Raw genomic sequence first — 20,270 nt, 5'->3', positions numbered from 1 at the left:
TTTGTCAGTCTAGCTAAAGAGTTGTCAAGTGTTGTTTTCTTTTCAAAGAGCCAACTTTGAGCTCATGAATTCGAGCCCCTCATCAGGCTCTGTACTGACCGCTGGGAGCTTTGGAGACTGCTTCAGATTCTGTCTCCCTCTCTCTCTACCCACTTTACACTTTGTCTCTTTCTCTGTCTCAAATATAAAGAAACATTTAAAAAAATCAAAAAGAACCAACTTTGGTCTCACTGATTCTCTTCATTTTTTTTCTTCTGTCTATCTATGCCCCATTCTTGTGTTGTTTTTGTTTTTTGTTTTTCCCTTGAGACTAAATAGTCTTCCTCAACTTATATTCAGGTTTCCTTATTATTCTTCTGCCTGCTCAAATCTGCTGGTTGAACCTCTTCATTGAGTTTTAGTTTTATTTTTTATTTTTTTTAACGTTTATTTATTTTTGAGACAGGGAGAGACAGAGCATGAACGGGGGAGGGTCAGAGAGAGGGAGACACAGAATCTGAAACAGGCTCCAGGTTCTGAGCTGTCAGCACAGAGCCCGACGAGGGGCTCGAACTCACAGACCGTGAGATCATGACCTGAGCCGAAGTCGGACGCTTAACCGACTGAGCCACCCAGGCGCCCCTACTTTTAGTTTTATTTACTGTACTTTTCAGCTTCAGAATTATGACTTTGTTTCTGTTCATAATTGTTGATCTTTTTATTAGTATTCTCTGTTGAGGCATTATTCTCCTGGTGTCGTTTAGTTTTTGTGGTTTCCTTTAGCTGTTTGAACATATTTATGACAATTGATTTGAAGTCTTTGTCTAGTAGTATAATGCTGGGCTTCCTCAGGGACATTTTCTGATAATTTTTTTTCTTATGAATGGGCCATATTTCATTGTCTCTTTGCATGCTTCTTAATTTTCTGTTGAAAATTGGATTGTTTTGAATATCATAGTGTGGTGACCTCCTCCTTGGGGTTTGTTGTTTCTGGTAGTTTCAGGTTGTTGTTGTTTTAATGACTTTTTTTCTTTAAATTCAAGTTATTTAACATACAGTGTAGTCTTAGCTTCAGGAGTAGAACCTAGTGATTCATCTCTTATATATAACACCTAGTGCTCATCCCAACAAGTGTCCTCCTTAATGCCCATCACCCTTTAACCCATCCCCCCACTTACCTCCCCTCCAGCAACCCTCAGTTTGTTCTCTGTATTTAAGAGTCTCTTATGGTTTGTCTCCCTTTCTGTTTTTATCTTATCTTTCCTTCCCTTCCCCTATGTTCATCTGTTGAGTTTCTCAAACTCCACATATGAGTGAAATCATATATCTGTCTTTCTCTGAATGAGTTATTTTGCTTAGCATAATACATTCTAGTTCCATCCACATTGTTGCAAATGCCGAGATTTCTTTCTTTTTCATTGCTGAGTAGTATTCCAGTGTGTGTGTGTGTGTGTGTGTGTGTGTGTGTGTGTGTGTACACTACACTTTCTTTATATAGTGATCAGTCAATGGACATTTGGGCTCTTTCCATAATTTGACTATTATTGATATTTTATAAACTATTTTTGTAAAGTCTACATTCTTTGTGTGTAATTACAGAAGTCTCTGTTATATTAGTTTAGTGTTCAGCTAGTGTTTTGACAGATTTTCCTTAAATATCTGGAGCTAAAATAAGAAGAAGTTAAAAGTACTCTCTTAGACCATAATGGCTCTTGTCAAGGCAGGCATTCCTTAATTGCTTCGCTAGGCTATTTACAACTTTGCCTTAGTTTTTACTTCTTGCTTGCGTGGAGAATGAAGTTCATCCACAAGTGACACTTTTGAGTCTTTTCAGGCTTTTTCTGAGTATGCACATGGCCCTTCTTGGTTCCCTTAGCCACATAGCAACTTTTGAAAGTCCATATTCTCCTACATATCTCCTCTCCCAACCTTTTCCTACCTATGCTACGTGGTTTGTCTGTGGCTTGTCCTGACTTATTTCTTGCCCTCGTCTACTGCAGCCAATACTTATAACTTTCTCTGCTTTTAGCAAATGCCACCAGGGAATTTGCCCAGCCCTGAGAATGCTCCAGTTAGAAAAAACAAAGGCAAGCACTTGTAGTGTTCCTTCAGGGAGCTGCCAGACGGGTTGAAACATTCAACTACTTTTCTTTCAGAAGAGAGTCGGTATAGCTCACTCTGGCATGAACAACCTGCACCAGGTTACCACAAAGTAGCAGCTTCTGTCTTCATTAATCTTTCCCCTGTTTGTTAAGCTTTTGACTAAATTTCAGGATTCTGCAAAAGTTGATTCTTAGCAGTTTTTGCCAGCTTATCAGTTGTTTTTGTGGAGGGATAGGGCCCTGAATTTCTCTTCCCTGCCATTTTCTGGAGTCACTTTTACTGATATATTATGAAGAGGCTTTTACAATGATAATTTTTAAAAATTTTATCTTTAAAAGTAATTGAACATAGACAGCAGAAAAACTGCCAATAATGTTTTCAGATGTGTACAGAATCATAACTTCCCAGCACCTTAAAAAAAAAACCTGTTCCTTATTTCAGCACCAGAGCCACTTAGTAAATCCTAAGTCTCAATTTGCTTTATTTTTCTTCATTATTAGAAAGTGGTAGGGACAGGAGCATCATACCTTAAAATTTCTCAGTGTGAAAGTGATATTCTCTAATATAATTTCCACTTTTTTATGTCAGTTATATTTCTTTAATAATTTGGTGTTGTCCAGACTCTCCTTGTACATGTGAAGAATCGAATGTATTATTCTCTTTGATTTTAAGAAGCTTCAAGTTGGTTAATGTTAGTGCTTCATTCTCCCCCTCTGTGTTTGTGTAAGTGCATAGACTGGATCCTGGGCCTTGTGAATTCACCCTGGGGGAGGTTGCTTTAGACCATGGTAGTTTATATGCCTGGTGGTACCTGTCATTCCAATTATAAAGGTCCCCCCAAGGTGCTTGGAGTAAGGACTATTACCCAAGCCACCAGTGGGAGGCTTTCTGTCAGCTACTGAGTTTCTGATTAATTTGTTTAGTTTTAGTTCCACTCACTCACAACATGGTAAGTTCTAAGTTTGTTATCTTTTAATCATGTCTTATGATTAAGTTTCTCCAAATTATGACATCAGTAGTGTGATAGGTTTCATACTAAGAAATAGTATTGTGTACCATATTGTATTGAAAAGTCCTTCTATTCATATCCTTAAGAATAAAACATGAAATTGCTATAACCTTACTTTCTCTCAAGGCAGTGGTCTTAACTTTAACCAGCTTTTTATTACTGAACTTGCTTTTCATCCTGTAATTTTCTCATGTTCAGCAACTGTTTAGTTATGATGCTTCATCCTCAATGTCTGGTATAGAATCTCTCTTTTCCTTAAATCTTGGTGGATTAATGACAAAAGATCGACACTAGGGTAAAAATCATTGCTCTTTTTCTATCTGAAAACACCTTTATAAATAAATACTTAAAGTATGAATGAATCACAAATTAACCTTAAGAATGAAAAGGAGACTCTGGTGGGGATCTTCTGATACTTTTTCAGTTGTCTCCAATATCTTTGCCTAATAAACCCATTTTCTTTAATCACTTGTCTGATTGTTCTTGAGAAGAGCTTTTGAAGACACAATTATGATTATTTTCTTAAAATCATCATATCTGGGTAGCTACATGTAATAATTTAATTTTATTTTAAAGTGCATATTGTATGGGCCAAAATGACCTATAGACAGTATTTAATTTTCATTTAAGGTTATTTTTTGCAGCTGTCAGGCATAATATTTTAATAGTCCTTTATGTACATTTAATTAATTACATGTTAAAATTAACATCACAAGTAACTAAGTAACAAGTTAAAAATAAATCTTTTGTCTTGTTAATCAAACTTCACATAAAAAGCAGTAATTAAATATTTGACACATTTTTATAACTTCTACTTTTAATGATTTCAGAATGTGATTAATTTGATACATGTGAACACTGTTAACTATACAGTTCATACATGAGTTTTGAAATTAATTGTATGCATATCAGTGGGACTTACTTTTTATATTGTATTTTAAAACTTAGGGTAATAGAAATATCTGCTTATAATCAGATCAGAATTGAACAGAAATTATGGAGTGGATGGACCAGTTAAATAAAAATTTTTGACTATTTTGTTCAAGCCAGAAAAAGTAATTTATTTTCAGCCATATTATTGCCAAGGCAAATATAAGTAGGTTTCACTTAAACCTTCAGTGTAATCAAATACATGGAAGCAGTTAGGATTGGAAGCCTATACCTTACCAGGAACTTTTTGCAGGGGAGGAATGAGGACCCTTAAGAATGTTTTTTAATGGCAATTAATAGCATTTATTTATACTAACTTTCCATTCTTAATGGAGTTTATATGATTTTCGAGATGCCTGTTACGTTAAACCTCTTTCCAAAGACTGAGTGGTGCTATTGTTAATAAACATTGAGGCAAGGGACTAAGTGAGTTCAGGTACGTGGCTTGAGTGATGGGAAAACCAAGAAGCATTTACATGCTTCATAATTTCTTGCCAGTAACACACACACACACATGCATACACACACGCACACACACACACACACTCACACTCTCACACTCACACACCCAGACACACAGATTAGGGTTATATTTATGCACAATCTGGCCTTTTAACAAAGAAAAATAAGCCTATGTTTAGGCTGCCACTGCTATGAACAAAACAGCTGAGACTTTAATGAACACCATACTGAGGGCATGTAGGACATAAGGCGAATTAAGCAGGTTACAAACTGCACATCTTCTGTTTAGATAGAAGAGATCTCCCCAACCCTGACAATTAGTTGTACTGACAAGGCAAGCAGATAGACAGAAACAGAAGGAGATCGTTTGTATCAATTTGAGAAATAGAACTAGTAATGAAACAAAATGGTCTTACTTTAAAATTGTTCTTTCACTGTATTTTTTCCCAAAAATAAATACACATGGTTAAACAAAAGCTTCTTTTATTTTGTTTGCAAATAAAGACCACCATATTTTTTTTTTTTTTTTTGAAGAAGATTTTCTGGACACTCAAACTAATTTTAATTCTGGTAACCTGACAGCTTTGTTTAAACATTGAGTATGAGTTTCCTTTCATGAAAATCTTTTCAAAGTATAGCAGTTCAGCTGTGAAAACCTGAATACATTAATGATGACAAAGAAGCTCCAGAATGAGCCAACATTTGTTTTGTTCTTTTACAACATTTCTTGATGAATTGCATACACAAAAGTGTTGCAGGCTTGTTTAAATTTTTCCCTATTTCTTTGCTAATAAATGTCTTTGTGTTTACCTTTTTGATACAATGCCTTATTGTTAATCACTTTAAATTATTTTTTAAACAAAAATGACTTTAAGAATTTTTTTAAAAAATATGACTTAAAGGTATGTATTACAGGAACATATAAACATTGCCTTCAATGTATGTGGTTAAACATCAGGATACATTACTCATGGGTAGGTTTTGGATAATTGTTTTCAAGAGTACACCTCTTCCAAATACAAAGCATTTATTTAAGGATCATTTACTTTGTGTCTTAAGTGATAAAGATGAGTATTTGCAAAAAAAAAAAAAACAACCCACCAATATTGAAATATTTTAATGTAATACTACTTATTCATCATTGTCATTCATAGGAAGAGTGGCATTGTTAATTTTTCTGAAATAAATGTTTCTTAGATTCTTAGAAATTTTTACTTTTTATTTCATGTATGTATGTATGTATATATTTTCATTTTTTTCTTAATTTTGTTTTTTTAATTTATATCCAAATGAGCTGGAATACAGTACAACAGTGATTTCAGGAGTAGATTCCTTAGTGCCCCTTACCCATTTAGCCCATCCCCCCCCCCCACAGCCCCTCTGTTTGTTCTCCATATTTAAGAGTCTCTTATGTTTTGTCCCCCTCCCTGTTTTTATATTATTTTTGCTTCCCTTCCCTTGTGCTCATCTGTTTTGTGTCTTAAAGTCCTCATATGAGTGAAGTCATATGATATTTGTCTTTCTCTGACTAATTTCACTTAGCATAATACCCTCTAGTTCCATCCACGTAGTTGCAAATGGCAAGATTTCATTCTTTTTGATTGCCGAGTAATACTCCGTTGTGTGTATGCATATATGTATACATACATATACATACACATATATGTATATGTATGTATACATATACATATATGTGTATGTATATATACATATATATGTATATGTATACATACATATATATGTATATGTATACATACATATATATGTATGTATACACCACATTACATGTATATATATACCACATCTTCCTTCCTTCCTTCCTTCCTTCCTTCCTTCCTTCCTTCCTTCATTTTTTCTTTCATTTTCTTTCTTTCCTTTTCTCTTTCTTTTCTTTCTTCCTTCCTCTCTTTCCTTTTCTTTCTTTTCTTTCTTTCTTTCTTTCCTCTCTCTCTCTCCCCTTCCTTTCTTCCTTCCTTCCTTCCTCCTTTCCTTCCCTTCCCTTCCCTTCCCTCCCTTCCCTCCCTTTCCACCTTCCTTCTCTCTCTCTCTCTCTCTCTCTCTCTCTCTCTCTCTTCCTTCCTTCTTCCCCTTCCCCTTCCCTTTCCAATTCTACATACAAGTGATACCATACACTATCTGTCTTTCCCTTCCTAGTTTATTTCACTTAGTACAGTGCCCTGAGGTTTCATCCATGTTGTCACAAATGGAAAGATTTCTTTCCTTATGGCTGAATATTGAATATCTAGTGTGTGTGTGTGTGTGTGTGTGTGTGCGTGCACGTGTGTGTGCGTTGTGTAATGCAATATTATTCAGCCATCAAAAAGAATGAAACCTTGCCGTTTGCAAAAACATGAATGGAGCTACAGTGTGCTATGTTAAAAGAAGTCAGTCAGAGAAAGATACCATTTGATTTCACTCATGTGGGATTTAAGAAACAAAACAGATGAACATAGGAGAGGGTAAAAAGAGAGAGGAAAGCAAACCATAAGAGACTCTTAACTATAGAGAACATGATGGAGGGAGGTGGGTGGGAGATGGGCTAAATGGGCGATGTGTATTAAGGAGGGCACTTGTGATGAGCACTGGGTATTACATTTAAGGGATGAATCATTAAATTCTACTTCTGAAATCAATATTGCCCATTATATTAACTAACTAGAATTTCTAAACTTGAAACAAAAAAAAAAGAACAACTCCTAAAAAATAGAGATATAATGACATTTAACATTATGTTAGTTTCAGATGTAAAGCCTAGGGATTCAACTTTTTTTCTTATGATGAGAACTTTTAAGATACACTCTCTTTAGTAACTTTCAAACATACAGTACAGTAATATGAACAGTAGTCACCATGCTATACATTCCATTCCATGGCTTAATTGTTTTATAACTAGCAGTTTGTGCCTTTTGATCTTCTTAACTAATTTCACCCACCCCCTATCCCTTTGCCTCTGACAACTACCAATCTGTTCTCTTGTATCTATGAACTCTTTTCTTTTTAAATTCAACAGGTAAGTGAGGTCATGTGGTGTTTGTCTTTCTCTACCTGACTTATTTCACTTACTGTAAGATAAGTGCATCCATGGTGTTGCAAATGGCAAGATTTCTTTCTTTTTTATGGCTGAATAATTTTCCTGTGTGTGTGCATGTGCGCACCACATTTTCTTTACCCATTTATCCATCAGTGGACACTTAGGTTGATTTGATGTATTGGCTATTATAAATAATGCTGCAATGAACATGAGAGTGCATGTATCTTTTTGAGTTAATGTTTCTGTTTCCTTCATATAAATATCTAAAAGTGAAATTTCTGGGTCATATGGGTAGTTCTATTTTTGATTTTTTGAGGACCTTCCATACTATTTTTCACCATGGCTGCACCAATTTACAATTTTACATTTACACAAGCGTTCCCCCTTCTCATATCCTTGCCATTGGACTTTTTCTAGGGATTTCATTGAATCTGTAGATTGTTTTGGGTAGTATGAACATTTTAACAGTACTAATTCTTCCAATCCATGAGCATGATATATCTTTCCATTTATTTGTAGTTTTTGTCTTCAGTTTCTTTCACCAGGGTCTTATCATTTTCAGTGTCTTTAGGGTTTTCTATATGTAATATCATACTTCTACAAACAGAAAGTATTTTTGTCTTCCTTTTGGATGTGTATGCCTTTTATTTCTTTTTCTTGCCTAATTGTTCTAGATAGGACTTCCAGTATTATGTTGAATAATACTGGTAAGATTGATTGTTGGGTTTTTTTTTTTTTTTTAATGTTTATTTCTGGGACAGAGAGAGACAGAGCATGAGTGGGGGAAGGGCAGAGAGAGAGGGAGACACAGAATCAGAAGCAGGCTCCAGGCTCTGAGCTGTCAGCACAGAGCCCGACGTGGGGCTCTAACTCACAAACCGTGAGATCATGACCTGAGCCGAAGTCAGTTGCTCAACCGACTGAGCCACCCAGGCGCCCCAAGATTGATTCTTTATATATGGGTCATCTTACCTCATTCCTTTTAGTCGCTCACTGCTAAAACAACCCTGAAAAATTGCCCAATTACAGAGCATTTAGGTCCTTGCAAAAAGAAATTGGAAAGTGACAAGATTGGACATTCTTGTCTTAATTCATGATTTTAGAGGAAAAGATTTGAGCATTTCATCATTGATATATGGTAGTAGTTGTGGGCTTGTCATATAATGGCATTTGTTATGTTGAAATACATTCCCTCTATACCCGTTTTCTTGAGAGTTTTTATCATAAGTGGATGTCGAATTTTGTCACATGCCTTCCCTGCATCTATTGATTATATGATTTTCATCCTTCATTAATGTGGTGTATCACATCAATTTGTATGTGTTGAACCATCCTTACACCCCTAGAATAAATCCCCCTTGTCATGGTGTATGATCTTTTTAATGCATTGTTACATTCAATTTGCTAATCTTTTGTTGAGGCTTTTTGTATCTGTGTTCATCAGGGATATTGGCCTGTACTTTTCTTTTCTTATAGTATCCTTATCTGGTTTTGGCATCCTGATAATGCAGGCTTCATAAAATAAATTTGTAAGTGTTCCCATATCTTCATTTATTTGGAAGAGTTTGAGGAATATTGCCATTAATTATTTAAATGTTTGGTAGAATTCACCAGTGAAGCCAGCTAGTCCTGGATTTCTCTTCTTTGGGGAGCTTTTTGATTACTGATTCAATCTTATGTGCTGTTACCTTTCTTTTACTAACTGGCTGTTCTTTTTCTAGTTCTGTGAGGTGTGAAGTTAGGTTGTTTGAGTTTATTTTTTCTTAGCATAGATGTTTATTGCTATAAATCCCTTGTACAGTGGCTTTTGCTGTATCCTATAAGGTTTATTTAGTATGTTGTATTTCCATTTTCATTTGACTCAAGGTATTTTTTATTTGTCTTTTGGTTTCTGCTTTGACCCATTGATCTGTAGCATGTGAGTTTTCCTGTTTTCTTTTTATGAGTGATTTCTTGTTTAATACCATTATGTTTGGAAAAGATGCTTGATATTGTTTCAGTCTTCTCAAATTTATTGACCTGTTTTGTGACCTAACATAGGATCTATCCTGGGGAATGTTCCATGTGTGATTGAGAAGAATATTTATTTTGCTGCTCTGGATGAAATGTTCTGTATATATTTGTTAAGTCTGTCTGATCTAATGTGTTGTTTAAGGCCAATTTTTAAAAATTGATTTTCTTTCTGGATTTTCTACCCACTGCAATAAGTGGGGAATTACAATTTTTCATTATTATATTGCTTTCTATTTCTCCTTTAAGGTCTATTAATATTTGCCTTATATATTTAGGTACTCCTTTGTCAGGTGAGTAAATATTTACAAATATATTCTCTTGTTGGAATGACCTCATTATCATTATATAATAACCTCCTTTTTTTTGTTTCTTATCATCGTCTTTGGCTTAATGTGTATTTTGCTTATTTTTTTATTTTTATTTCTTCAATATTTACTTATTAGAGAGAGAGATCTCACGAGCAGGGGAGGGACAGAGAGAGAGGGAAAGAGAGCATCCCAAGCAGGCTTCATGCTGGCAGTGCAGAGCCTGACAAGGGGCCTGATCTCATGCACTGTAAAATCATGACTTGAGACAAAATCAAGAGTCAGACACCCTCTATTTTGTTTAATGTAAGTATAGGTACTCCTGCTTTTCCTTTGGTTTCTATTTGTATAGAATACCTTTTTCCATCCCTTCACTTTTTTTTAGTTGGTTTGTGTGTTTATTTATTTTGAGAGAAACAGAGACAGCATAAGTGGGGGAGGGGCAGAAAGAGAGGGAGACAGAATCCCAAGCAGGCACCACACTGTCAGCGTGGAGCCTGATGCAGGGCTCGAACTCACGAAACTATGAGATCATGACCTGAGCTGAAACCGAGAGTTGGAGGCTTAACCAACTGAGTCACCCAGCCACCCCTCCGTCCCTTCACTTTTAACCTTTATGTGTCCTTAAAGTTGAAATGTGTCTCTTTTAGGCATCTTATAGTTGGGTTGTCTTTTTTTTATCCATTCAGTCACTCCATACCTTTTTTAAAAATATATTTTTTTAAGTTTATTTATTTTGAGAAAACAGGCAGGGCAGAGAGAAAAGGAGACAGAAGGAATCCCAACTAAGCTCTGCACTGTCAGTGTAGAGCCCTTTGTGGGGCTCGAACTCATGAATCATGAGATCATGACCTGAGCTGAAATCAAGAGTTGGATGCTTAACTGACTGAGCCACCCAGCTACCCCTCTTTTGATTCAAGAATTTAGTCCACTTACATTTAAAGTTGTTCTTTTAGGTTTGGATTGATTCTTCCCATCATGTTAATTGTTTTCTGGCTGTTTATAATTCTTTAGTGTCTTTCCTTTTCTCTTGCTTTTTTCCTTTACGATTTTCTGTAGTGGGCACTTAGAGATTCCTTTCTTTTCATCTTTTGTGTATGAGCCGTAGGTTTTTGCTTTGTGATTACCATGTGGCTTACATAAAACTTATAAGATTTGATTGCTTTAAAAAATTACTGGTATCATATATATTAAATCATGTGAATAATTTATTCATCATTTCAGCATGCGTTTATTGAGTACTTGTCTTGTGCCAATCACCATTCTGGTTCTGGAGATCTACTGAGAGAATAACAACATAAAAGGTGGTATGTAGACGATAAATACTTAAGAAAAGCACAGGTGAATAAGAGCTATACAGAGAATTAAAATACATTGATAGGATAGCAAGTGGCCTTATTGCTTGTTTGAGCCAGATTTTAAGGGAAGCCTTTTCTGAGGAGAGAGCCAGTTATATGAAAATCAGAAGAAAAAGCATTCCAGTTTAAAAAAAAAAAAAAAAAAAAGAGTAGCCAGTGTGGAGACACATTTATCATGTTTGAGAAACAGAAAGAACACTAATGAGGCTGGAGTATGTGGAGATGAAGGGGAAAAAGTGGTAGTAGGTGATGTCTGAGATTGGCATGGGATATCAAAGCCAGTAGGGTTCATAAGTCAAAGGAAATAGTTTGGATTTGATTTTAATAGTACTGGTAAGCCATTGGAACATTTGTAAGAAGAGGATTGACATGATCTGATTTACTTTGATTACTATTTTTATTATGTTTTATTCTGAAATAGTATCGGACTACTGAAGTTGCAAAAATAGTACAGAGTGTCTGTGACAGTATCTTACATGTTCGTTGTACATTGTCAAAACCAGGAAACTGATTTTGGTATAATAACATCAATTCAGGTAAAGACTATTCAGATTTCAACAGTTTTTAAATGTGTAGTTCATATCCCCATCCCTTATGTGTATAGTTCTGTGGAATTTTATTACAGGTGTAGATGCGAGTAAACATCACCATAATCAGGGTACAGACTGTTCTGTCATTCAGAGAAGCTCCATCATATTATCCTGTAATAGTCACATTCTCCTCCCAACTTTAACCCCTGGTAGTCATTGAGCTGTCCTCCATCATTAAAATTTTGGCACTTCAAGAATGTTACATAAATGAAATCATACGGCATTTAATGCTTTCTGTTGGCTTTTTTGATTCCACAAAATGATCTTGAGATCTGTGTCAGTTGTTAGATGTAGCAGTAGTTTGTTCTTTTTCATTGCTGAGTAAAATTCTGTTGTGTGGATATACTGCGGTTTGTTTATCCATGTACCTTATTGAAAGACATTTGGGTTATTTACAGATTTTGGCAGTTACAAATAAAGCTACAATGAGCATTGGTATACAAGTTTTTGCGTGGATGTAAGTTTTCATTTTTCTAGGCTAGCTCTTTAGGGGTGCAGTTGGTGGGTCATATGGTAAGTGTATGTTTAGTGGTTTTCCAGTATTTGCATCATTTTACATTTCCATTAGTAGTGTGTAATTCGTCCAGTTGCTCAGCATCCTCCCCAGGTTTTTGATGTTGTCAGGATTTTTTAGTCAATCTGATTGTGGTTTTAATTTGCATTTCCCTAATGGCTAATGATGCTGAACATTTTTTATGTGCACATTTGCAATCTATATTTTCTCTTTGGTGAATATCTGTTCAGGTTACTTGTTGAATTTATTGTTGAGTTTGCAGAATTCTTTATATATTCTAGATAGAGGTGCTTTCTCAGACATGTGACCTGCAATTTTCTCCTGGTTGTGAACTTGTCTTTTCATTACTTAACAGTCTTTTGAAGAGCAATTTATTATTTATATTCAAGAATTGTGTCTTTGGTGTCATATGTATAAGAACTCAGAGTTGTCAAATAATTCTTCACCTAACCCTAGGTCATGAAGATTTTCTCTGATATTTTCTTTTTTTTTAACTTTTTATTTATTGTTTAAAAAATTTTTTAATGTTTCTTTATTTTTGACAGAGAGAGACAGACAGAGTGTGAGCAGGGGAGGGTCAGAGAGAGAGGGAGACACAGAATCTGAAGCAGGCTCCACGCTCTGAGCTGTCAGCACAGAGCCCGATGTGGGGTTCAAACTCATGGGCCTTGAGATCACGACCTGAGCTGAAGTCGGGTGCTCAACCGATTGAGCCACCCAGGGGCCCCGGTATTTTCTTAAGTTTTATAGTTTTATGTTTGCTATTTAGTTTCCTGATCCTATTTAATTTTATTTTTGTGTAAGACGTGAGATGTAGATCAAATTCTCTTCTTTTGCCTGTGAATGTCTAATTGTTCCAGTGCCATTTGTTGAAAAGGCTATTCTTGAAGTGCTTGTGTACCTTTGTCAAAATCAGTTGCTCCTATTGCTGTTAGACTGTTTCTAGGCTCTTCTGTTCCATTGGCTAACATGTCTGTTCATTGACCAGTACTGTCTGTCTTGATTATTGTTGCTATGTAGCTTGCATTCTGAGTGGGGGTGATATTGCCCCCAAGGGGTCAAAAGTGTCTTCTTAGGGGTTGAAAAAGGCTTTAGACATTACAATGGCTGTGGTTCTGCAAAGGGCCACCATATATAACAGGTATATACTATGGTAATGGCACTAAAATTTCATGGATGGAGAGGAATTAGAAAAAAATGTCTGAGAAGTTTCCTTTAGGAAGTGTAATGTAAAAAAAAAGAAAAGAAAAGAAAAAGATGAGAAATGGTGCTATCTAGTGAAGTGTAAATCAGGCACTGTGATTCCTCCAACTTTGTCTTCCTTTTCAAAATTGTTGTGGTTATCCTAGTGCCTTTGCCATTCCATATAAATTTTAGAATCAGCTTTTCTATATCCTCAAATAATCATGCTCAGATTTTATTAGGGATTGTGTTTCACATTTTTTTAAAAAGTTATTTATTGAGAGAGAGAGGGAGAGAGGGAGGGAGGGAGGGGTGGAGTCCGCAATGACAATGCAGAGCCCTGCATGGGGCTCAGACTCACAAACTGTGAGATCATGACCTGATCTGCAATTGAGAGCCGGATGCTTAACTGACTGAGCCACCCAATACCTGTGTTTCACATTTTTAATATATCATTCTGTTCTTTTGTAGATTACAGGCAAGAGTGGAAGCAGGGAGATCAGTTAGGAGGTAATGCTGTCTTCAGGAGAGAGGTGATGGTGGATTTGCATTGGGGATGGTAGTAGTGGACATGAAGAGAATTAAACAGGGATCTATTTTCAAGATAAGCAGACAAGAGTACTTCTTGATAAATTGATGGCAGTGAGTATAAGAGAGGAATCCAGGAATATTCCTAGATTTTTGCCTTGGGCAAATGACTAGATAGGTGATATTTTTTAAAATGTTGGAAACTGAGGGAAAATTAAATTTGGAGATAATGTGAGGAGGGAAGAGAAATTGAGATATTTGTTTGTCCCATGTCCCAACATTTGACATGTCTGATAGCTGTTCTTGTGGAGATGTTCACTGAACAAATAGATATGTGAGTCGGAAATTTTGGCAAGACAGAGTCTTGAGATATGGATTTGCGACATGTCAACACAAGAGGTATTGGATATGAGAACATGTAAATGGTGGGGGGGTGAGGTGGAACCCTAAGACACTCTAACAGTTGGAGCTGGTAAATAAGAAATTGATAGCCTTACTGTTTGAGGATTGAGACAAATTTGTAAGAAAGGTGAACACAGTAGCCAAATGGCCCAAACAACATAAATATTCCGAAAAAGTACTTTAGATTTTTAATAATTATATATTCATGACCTAATTTTTCATCTTTGGAGTGACATCAAAACAAGTTTATTCTTTTCTACTATATTGTCAAATATTAAATAAATAATAAAACTGGACACTGGTTGAGGTCCAGAGAGATAGACATTTTCATATGCTTTTTAAAAATTTCATATGCTTTTAAGTGGCAATATAAATTGGTATAATCCTACTGGCAATCATTTTGGCAATATTTAAAAAAGTCTTACTGTGTCCTTACCCATTAACCTTCCAGTTTAATAAATCTTCTCTCTGAAATCCTGTGATTTTTCTCTCCTTTGCTATGTTTTGCTTTTACTGTCAGTGATGCATCAAAATACATTAACATGTGGATAATTGGTTGAATGCAAAGTCCTTTCTCACCTGAAGCTGTACCTATTATGTGTTCTGAAGGTTGGAGTAGTAGTTCTTTATATTTCTGTGTTTACTGTGTAGTACTCTTCATTTCTTTTCCTTTCACAACCTTCCAGATTTTCTTCCTTACAAATAACAAATTTATTCTGCCTTTCAAATATTGATTATGTTGCCCATACTTAGCATGAAAAGGCTTAATTATAATAAGTTATGTCATGTTTACTGTTATGGACTGAGTATTTGTTTCCTCTAAAATTCATGTATTGAAATCCTGATCCCGAATGTGATGGAGCTAGGAGGTGCTTTGGTCACAAGGGTGGAGCCCTCACGAATGGGATTAGTACCTTTATAAAAGGGACCCCAAAGAACTTTCTCCCCCTCTTTCTACCATGTAAGGACACAGAAGGAAGAACAGCCATTTATGAAACAGGAAACTAGCTGGCTGTCACCAGACACTGAATCTTTCACCAACTTCATTTTGGATTTCCCAGCTTCCTGAGTTGTGACAAATCAATATTTGTTGGTTAAACTACCGGGTCTATGGTATTTTTGTTACAGCAGCCTAAATGGACTACGACATTCACTTTTTTTAATGAATTAAATAGGAATTAGGATATGGTTTCCCATTTTGCCCAAAGGGAAAGATAAGATGAAACTTCTCTTATGACCAATATAAATAATCTCAGATTATGATAGGGCTTTTTATCTCAGTAAGTGTTGCAACTATCTGTTTTGAGGGGCACTTGAGTGGCTCAGTCAGTTGAGGGTCCTACTTCAGCTCAGGTCATGATCTCATGGTTCGTGTATTCCAGCCCCATATAGGGCTTTGCACTGACAGTGTTGCAGCCTACTTCAGATTCTGTCTCCCTCTCTCTGCCCCTCCCCTGCTCATGCACTCTCTCTCAAAAATGAAGAAACATTAAAAAAAAAAAAAAATCTGTTTTGATACATAAGTAGTTAATATTCCAGAAAAACTGTAACTCTATCCTATATTCTCAAATGATATATTACATAAAAGCAATTTTTACCAATTACTGACTTTGACTATGTATACATTTAGTAGATTGTAAGTGTTAATTTCCTATTTTAACGTTTCTTTGAGTATCATTGAATTTTATTTCACTTTATCATTGTTAAGTAAATCCTTTTAGATTAAAACTTCATATTTGAAAGTGTAAAAGTGAAGTTTGTGAATCTTTCCCCTCTTGAGATATGTGCATGTTTGATCCAGAATGTACCATAACCAGGTAAAAAGCAAAACTTTTTTAAGAGAGTAAAATAAAGAATTATAAGAGAGGATTTGGATGCACGTTCATTTTGTGTTATTTACAAAAACTGTGTTTTGTTTACTCTTTAAATGAAAAAAAAAGTTTTATTACATAGGAAAAGCTACAAATCTGTTTATCAGTGGGCATTTCCACCTTATATACAGCTAAATTCTCATCAAATTTGATTTACTTACTCATGCCCAGAACAGTTGTTATCTTAATGGAAGAGAAGAAAATTAAGTATGTTGAGCCACAGAACCACCTCCAAATTTTATTCTTTGCAGAAGTACAAGAAAAGTTCAAAAACCTTTTTCTACCATTTGCAAGTAGTATGCCAGAGCTTTTAGTATTTTATACGCTGCGCACTTATCTTTACCTTTATTTTAAGTTTAAAAAATATAATTAAATATATAAAGAATGAATGTTGGCATATTCAGGGAATAGTGTTATAAATTTGTGTATGAATTCATGTTTATATTTATTTATTTTAAAAAAAATTTTTTTACATTTATTTTTGAGAGGCAGAGAGAGACAGAGCACAAGTGGGGGAGGGGCAGAGAGAGGAGGAGACACAGAATCTGAAGCAGGCTCCAGGCTCCGAGCTGTCAGCACAGAGCCTGATGCGAGGCTCAAACCCACAAACTGAGATCATGACCTGAGCCGACGTCTGAGGCTTAACTGACTGAGCCACCCAGGCACCCCTCATATGTTTATATTAATGTGCTAAATTTCTTAATCCTCTATGAAAATCACACATTTTTGTAAATAGTGGATTAGGGACATGAAATTGCTTAAGATCAGTAATTGTTCTTTTATTTAATCTCTGAGGATTCAAATATACTTTCAACCTATTGATACTTTAGAATGTTAACCAGTTTGTTTTCTGTACATTTTAGGTGCAATAATTCAGGGGGACAGGCAAGTCAAAGTTTATCTCTTTATAGGATTAATAGTTGGTGATATATTTTTCTCCATTGTATTTTAAGGATTGGATAGCTCAGCTAAGATGACTGAATGGGTAGGTTAAGGTACTCTGGTAACTTAGCCACACATTTTGATGACATTAATATAATATTAGTATTTAGAATTTAATAAGGCTATGAGACATTCAGTGCTAGCTCTCATAAATATTCTGGTTTAATTGTTAATGTAAAAAAATTGTTTTATCTCATTTGTCCTCAGATATTCATTGTACGGTTTAATTATTATTGATTCCTTTATTCAGTACCTATTTATGAGTGCCTACTCTAGGCCAAACTCTGTTATAAATGTTGGAATACTGGAATGAACAAAACACAATAATCTCTACTCTTAAGTTTTCAATTGTAGTAAAAGACAGTAAACAAGATTAATAAAACTTATTTCATGTTTGATATTGATAAGGGCTAAGGAGAAAAATGAAGCGTGGAAGAAGAGTAGGAAATAGATGGACAGTGTTACAGTTTTAAATAGGGTAGCATGAAAGGCCTACTTGAGGGTAGAAAGCAGAAAAGGCTCTTGTTCGTTTGTGTGAACACCTAAAGAAAGTGTCCAATTAAAAAAATCTCCTCTCCTTCATAAAACCTCAGTGTATTTAACATACTAGATTAGTGTTGAATTTTAATGTTTTGTAATTACATAACAATAAGAGCGTTGAAAAACGTTGTCCTGGAACTGGCATCACCATGTATTCAGTGTATCCTATTAGTGTGGTTTGTCATTTATTTAAGGTATTTTAAAAGATACCTTTTTATTTTATGTGATAATGTTTTGACCTTCTGCTACAGCAAATGTGTAATTTGGTTGGTTTTATCTCTGTGATAGAAAGGAAATCAATTAAGGGGCACCTGGGTGGCTCCGTTAAGCATCTGACTCTTGATTTTGGCTCAGGTCATGATCACAGGTTCCTGCAATTGAACCCTGCATCAGGCTCTGCCCTGACGGCATGGAGCCTGCTTGGGTTTCTCTCTCTGCCCCTCCCCCACTCACCTGCCTGCACATGCTCCCTCTCCGTCTCTCAAAAAAAAAAAAGAACGTTTTTTTTTTTTTTTTTTTAAAAAAAGGATAGACCTGATGGATAGACTTTAAATTAAAGGCTGTAACAAGAGATGAAGAAGGGCATTATATAATAATCACAGGGTCTATCCATCAGGAAGAGCTAACAATTATAAATGTCTATGCACCGAACACAGGAGCCCCCAAATATATAAAACAATTACTCACAAACATAAGCAACCTTATTGATAAGAATGTGGTAATTGCAGGGGACTTTAACACTCCACTTACGGAAATGGATAGATCATCTAGACACACGGTCAATAAAGAAACAAGGGCCTTGAATGATACATTGGATCAGATGGACTTGACAGATATATTTAGAACTCTGCATCCCAAAGCAACAGAATATACTTTCTTCTCTAGTGCACATGGAACATTCTCCAAGATAGATCACATACTGGGTCACAAAACGGCCCTTCGTAAGTATACAAGAATTGAAATCATACCATGCATACTTTCACAGCACAATGCTATGAAGCTTGAAATCAACCACAGGAAAAAGTCTGGAAAACCTCCAAAAGCATGGAGGTTAAAGAACACCCTACTAAAGAATGAATGGGTCAACCAGGCAATTAGAGAAGAAATTAAAAAATATATGGAAACAAACGAAAATGAAAATACAACAATCCAAATGCTTTGGGACGCAGCGAAGGCAGTCCTGAGAGGAAAATACATTGCAATCCAGGCCTATCTCAAGAAACAAGAAAAATCCCAAATACAAAATCTAACAGCACACCTAAAGGAAATAGAAGCAGAACAGCAAAGACAGCCTAAATCCAGCAGAAGAAGAGAAATAATAAAGATCAGAGCAGAAATAAACAATATAGAATCTAAAAAAACTGTAGAGCAGACCAACGAAACCAAGACTTGGTTTTTTGAAAAAATAAACAAAATTGATAAACCTCTAGCCAGGCTTCTCAAAAAGAAAAGGGAGATGACCCAAAGAGATAAAATCATGAATGAAAATGGAATTATTACAACCAATCCCTCAGAGATACAAGCAATTATCAGGGAATACTATGAAAAATTATATGCCAACAAACTGGACAACCTGGAAGAAATGGACAAATTCCTAAACACCCACACGCTTCCAAAACTCAATCAGGAGGAAATAGAAAGCTTGAACATACCCATAACCAGCAAAGAAATTGAATCAGTCATCAAAAATCTCCCAACAAATAAGAGTCCGGGACCAGATGGCTTCCCAGGGGAGTTCTACCAGACGTTTAAAGCAGAGATAATACCTATCCTTCTCAAGCTATTGCAAGAAATAGAAAGGGAAGGAAAACTTTCAGACTCATTCTGTGAAGCCAGTATTACTTTGATTCCTAAACCAGACAGAGACCCAGTAAAAAAAGAGAACTACAGGCCAATATCCCTGATGAATATGGATGCAAAAATTCTCAATAAGATACTAGCAAATCGAATTCAATGGCATATAAAAAGAATTATTCACCATGATCAAGTGGGATTCATTCCTGGGATGCAGCAAGGGCTGGTTCAACATTCGCAAATCAATCAATGTGATACATCACATTAATAAAAGAAAAGATAAGAACCATATGATCCTGTCAATTGATGCAGAAAAAGCATTTGACAAAATTCAGCAACATTTCTTAATAAAAACCTTCGAGAAAATCGGGATAGAAGGAACATACTTAAAGATCATAAAGGCCATTTATGAAAAGCCCACAGCTAACATCATCCTTAATGGGGAAAAACAGAGCTTTTTCCCTGAGATCAGGAACACGACAGGGATGTCCACTCTCCCCGCTGTTGTTTAACATAGTGTTGGAAGTTCTAGCATCAGCAATCAGACAACAAAAGGAAATCAAAGGCATCAGAATTGGCAAAGATGAAGTCAAGCTTTCACTTTTTGCAGATAACATGATATTATACATGGAAAATCCGATAGACTCCACCAGAAGTCTGCTAGAACTGATACATGAATTTAGCAAAGTTGCAGGATACAAAACCAATGTACAGAAA

General features: G+C 35.6%; 1 protein-coding gene across 9 annotated transcripts in view; it reads left to right on the top strand.

Moving 5' to 3' along the window:
• The window catches only part of TBC1D5 (TBC1 domain family member 5), a 536,588-nt gene that overhangs the window by 211,652 nt on the left and 304,666 nt on the right, over nt 1–20,270 (top strand). The gene's annotated exons all lie outside the window — the stretch shown is intronic.

Source organism: Panthera tigris, chromosome C2, assembly GCF_018350195.1.
Source record: "Panthera tigris isolate Pti1 chromosome C2, P.tigris_Pti1_mat1.1, whole genome shotgun sequence".
NCBI lineage: Eukaryota > Metazoa > Chordata > Mammalia > Carnivora > Felidae > Panthera > Panthera tigris.
This window is presented reverse-complemented; position numbering and strand designations above follow the sequence as displayed.